The sequence below is a fragment of the Penaeus chinensis genome, chromosome 2, assembly GCF_019202785.1.
Source record: "Penaeus chinensis breed Huanghai No. 1 chromosome 2, ASM1920278v2, whole genome shotgun sequence".
NCBI lineage: Eukaryota > Metazoa > Arthropoda > Malacostraca > Decapoda > Penaeidae > Penaeus > Penaeus chinensis.
The window spans coordinates 35,967,378-35,972,377 of NC_061820.1; the positions used below are offsets into that span (position 1 = coordinate 35,967,378).

The 5,000-nt window shown below is 34.6% G+C and overlaps 1 protein-coding gene across 1 annotated transcript in view; it reads right to left on the reverse strand.

The window, feature by feature from the left end:
- Positions 1-4,126, reverse strand: part of LOC125036124 (tachykinins-like) — a 173,514-nt gene extending 169,388 nt beyond the window's left edge. The window contains exon 1 of the mRNA XM_047628550.1: positions 3,850-4,126. The gene's annotated coding sequence lies outside the window, so the exon portion shown is untranslated. The remainder of the gene's footprint in view (positions 1-3,849) is intronic.
- Between the last annotated feature and the right edge of the window lie 874 nt (positions 4,127-5,000).

The window sequence follows — 5,000 nt, forward strand, 5'->3', positions numbered from 1 at the left end:
AAAGTACATACCAATAGCAAAATCCTCAAAGAAAAGTAACAGAGAGGCGAAGGGGGGGGGGGGGTATTAGTGACGGAGGGAAAGGGAAAAATGAGAAAGGTTAAGGGAAACACCTGAGTCTTCCCACTCGAAGAGGAAGAGGTAAAATTTATGATAAAAAAAAAAAAAAAAAAAAAAAAGGTGTAAAGGCAAAGAAGACGGAGAAGAAAAAGGGGAAACAGATGCAAAAGTAAGACAGTGAAAGAAAAGAGAGAGAAAAAAGGAGAAGGCGTAGGAAAAGATATCGAAGAAGATGGAAGCAAAAAGAAAATAAAAGGAAAATTAATAATAAGAAAAAAAAAATTCAGAAATGGAAAATAAGAGTTAAAAAATAATTGAAATTAAGAAAAGGCAATAAAACGAAAAAACAAAAAGACAAAGAGAGAGAAAAAAAACATTTAAAAAAAGAAGCCTTAAAAGGAGAAAAACAGAAAAAAAAGATTAAAAAGAGGGAAAAAAAAAGCTAAAACTATATTGGCAAAGATTTTGGTGAAAACTGCCGGGGTAAGGGACACTGGGGTTTGACTTAGACGATGGTGAAAAAGGGGGGGATTAGGGGGAAGGGGGGTTAACGGGGGAAAAAAAAAAGAGAAAGAAAAAAGGGGGGGGAGGGGGGATGGGAAAATGAGAGAAAAAGGGAAAAAAGGGGGAGGTGTTGTGTGTTGTGTGTGAGAGAGAGGGAGAGAGAGAGAGAGAGATGAGGGAAGAGGAAGATGAGAGAGAGAGAGAGTGAGTTTGGGAGGAAGGAGAGAGAGAGAGAGAGGAGAGAGAGAGAGAAGAGAGGGGAAGAGAGAGATAAGAAGAGTAAAGAGAGAGTGAGAGAGTTGAGGGAGAGAGAGGATGAGAGAGGGAGAGAGAGAGAGAAGAGAGAGAGAGAGAGAGAGAGAGAGGAGAGAAGGAAAGGAGGAGATAAAGAGAGAGAGGGGGAGAGAGAGAGAGAGAGAGAGAGAGAGGGAGAGAGAGAGATGAGAGAGAGAGAGAGAGAGAGAGAGAGAGAGAGAGAAGAGACAGAGAGAGAGGGAGGGGAAACTAAATCAGGGCAAATGAATAAAATAGATTAAATTTAATGTAAAAATTGAGTGGGAAAGGAACACGGGGAGAAAGAAGATTAGAATAAGGGGGAAAAGAGAAGGTGAAAAAGACAATGGAAAGGGAAAAAAACGAAGAAAATTTAAAAAGGGAAAAAGGGTAAGGGAGAGGGAAAATGAAGGGGAAAGGGAAAAAAGAGGAGAAAAGGTGAAACGAAATGAAAAAAAAAAAGGGAAAAAGGAAAGAAAGAATTTTAAGACGAAGGATAGGGAAAGCAGGAAGAAGGAAGGAAGGAGAGAGAAAGGGAGGAAGGAAGAACATAAGAAATATGAAGGAAAGAATTGGAAGAAAAAGAAATGGAAAGGGTGAAGAAAGAAAGGAAGGAAAAGAGTACGAAAGGAAATGGAAAAGAGAAGGGAAGAAAGAAAATAAAACGAAAGGGAGAGGGGAAAAAAGAAAGAGAGAGAGGGGGAAGAAAAGAGAAAGAATGAGATGGGGAAAAAAAAGAAAAAAAGAAAAAGAAGAAAGAACAACTAAAAGAAAGAGATAAAAAACAAGGAGAGAAAAAGAGGGGAAAAGGAGAGAAAAGGACAGAATAGGAGAACGCAGAAGAGGAAGACCCAGAGATAGAGAAAAAGAGAGAACTTCGCGTCAGTAAGTTTAACTGTTGGAGCACGCGACGCCCTATTTTAACATTACTTTCTCGTGAAAAGATTCTTTTTTTTTTTTTCTTTCTCATTAACAACACGTGGACAGTCACTCACCCTTAACGCAACGCCAGGGTACCCTAAGGTATTTCAAGTATTTTAATTTAATAGTTTTACGTTTTTACATTTATATATGTAAAATTTCTTGAAGTACTTGTATGATTTTAGGATGTATGTTGAAACTTGGATTTCTGCATACACGCACACACACACATACCACCGTATGTTTTTTTTTTATATTTGATATATATATTTATATATTATATTTTTTATATATACTTTTTTATACCCAAATTATATTCACACACACATAAACTTATTCACAATTTATAATTTTATATTAATAAATAAAATACAGGAAACGGCACAAAAACCACACCACTCACAACCAACCACAACACCCCAACACTTAAACTATATATACTTATATATTTATTTTATTTAATTTTTATATTTTTAAATATATATGTATATATATATGCACTCACATATATGTATATACATATATATATATAATTATATATATATATATTTGTATTTTATATATAATATATTTTATTTTTATTTATATTTTGGTGGTTGTTGTATGTGTGGGTGTGTGTGTGTGTGTGTGTGTGTGGTTGTGTGTGTGTGTGTGGTGTGTGTGTGTGTGTGGGGGGCGTGTGTGTTATGTATTTAAACTTTTATTTTTTAATTATATTATTTCATTTTATTTAATATATTTATTTACTTTAAAATTTATTCTTTTCCACACCAATAATACATACTTACAAATATATTTAAAAATTATTTATATACATTTATACATACTCCCTACATACATATATATTTTTTATATGCATATATATTCAATTTTTGTATTTTTAATATATATATATATTAATTTATTAAAATATATTGTATGTATTTATGTAGGGTATAGGGGTGGGTGGTTTTTAAAATTTATTTTCATACATGCTTACATACTTATATTATTACTTTTATATATAATTATCCCTTGTATTTGTATTTCTTTTATTCATATAAAGATTCATTGTTTTTTATTTATATTTTATATATTTTTTTTGTTTTTATGTTATTTTTTTTTTTTGTTACAAAATTGTTTTTCTTCATATTTACATATTATCCATTTTTTTTTAAGATATTAATATTTATATTATTTTTTATTTATATAATTTATTTTTTTAAAGTGTTTTTAAACACCATATTGGGGTATTTATATATATATTTATATTTATATATATAATATATAATATATATATAAACGTATATAGTATACCACACACACAACAAACACAACTCACACCCCATAACACACACACACAACTTATTTATACGGGATATTTGTATTATATATTTTACATCAAAATTTTTCATACGCCGATCATCAACACACCCACAAAATTGTTATATATTATATTTATTATTTAAATTCAACGGTATTTATATTTTCCCCACCACACAAAATCAAACACACACAAAGACAAATACACACAACCACCACACCTGTACACGTAAATAGTAAATGTTCTTTCTTATTTTTTTACTCTATTTACATTACCCCTCAAGTTTCTTTTTTCGGTCAAACACATTGTTTAAACACAGAAATATATACAGTAAAGACACAGACACGCACTATATATATATTATTACATATATATATATATATAATATATATTTATTTATATATATGAATGTATGTATGTATTTATATATATGTGTTTTACAACCCACACACACCAACACACACACACACACACACACAACCCCAAAACATAGGGATTTATAGAACCCCACACACACATACATACATATTGCATGTGCCTACATCGTAAAATCTTTGCCAACTTCATGTACGTAAATTTCTCGGTAACATGATATTTGAATATTATGAAGAGAAAACTAATGGAAACTAATGAAAAGATAGTTGCCCCCCGCGGACTATCAAAAGCAAGAAATGAAGTTATTTTTCTCATGATGAGCGTAACTCGAACAGCAACGACACCCAACGTTTTAAAGAAACAGAGGAATAGAAAAAGAAAGTTTGGGAAAAAACAGAGATTTCTTGACTCACCTGTTTGTTCTGAGACGAGCTTCGAGACGGAAGAACAGGAGCCTTGAAGCAGCTTCGAAGCGGAGACGAAGAAGCTGTGAGTGCGACGCGCGGGAAACCCAAGCCGAAACAGGTGACGTGAGTGGCGAAGAGCAGAGAAAGAGAGAGAGGAGGAAGGGCGGTGTCAGAGAGCAGCGAATTGAACGAACGTAAACTCGTGCGAGGAAGGAAGAGGCGTTGGCACACACAACCAACACCTGGGCCAACCACAGCGCGTCTGGCTGTTGTCCTGCCCGTCGCCCGAGCCCGACCTACCTACCTACCTTCGCTTCCCGCGTGCTGACGTCACCACTCCTCTTGGCCAATCGCAGACGAGCACTCAGGCGAAGGGAAGGGCAAGCAGCCAACCAATCGCGTGGCGGCCTCTCGGTGTTCCAGTGGCCAATGAGAGGGCGAGGACGCAGGGCCTATCATTAGGGAGGTGGGCAGGTCTGCGAGGGCGTTCTTGATGACGTCAGTTCCCCCCTCCCCTCACCTTAACCCCTCCACCCCTTGCTACCTCCTCTTCTTCACCCCACCCCTTCCTTGACCCCCCCCTCCTCTTGTGATAACCTTTGGGGCTCCATGTGTGTTCTAGGATATGCCGGAGAACTTATTAGTCTCGCGAAATTTATGATGTACGTGGCAGACACGCATCTACGGGGATTGCCTTCCTCGGCCCAAAGGACGGTTGTCTCGTACGTGGATGTCGCTTTGCATGTTATTTACAACAGGACGAACGAGCGTAGAGCGTGACAAGAAGGAAAAAAAAGTAAAAAAGAAAAGAAAAAAAAATCACGAACACATCCACTGTTGCACGACCACGAAGAAATGGCTGTGACATTCCTTTTCAGCTCCTCAGACGCAGATATTTCTGATTCACGGAGAGAGGGGGAGGGGGGAAATTATATTAGATAATATATATATATATATTAAAATTAATATATATATATATATATTGTGTGTGTGTATATATATGTGTATATATATATATTTATAATATATATATATATTATTGTTGGGTTATATATACATGTATATTTATGTAAAATATATATATATTATACATATATATATATATATAAATATATTTAATTTTATATATTATAAAAAAATAAAAAAAAAAAAATAAA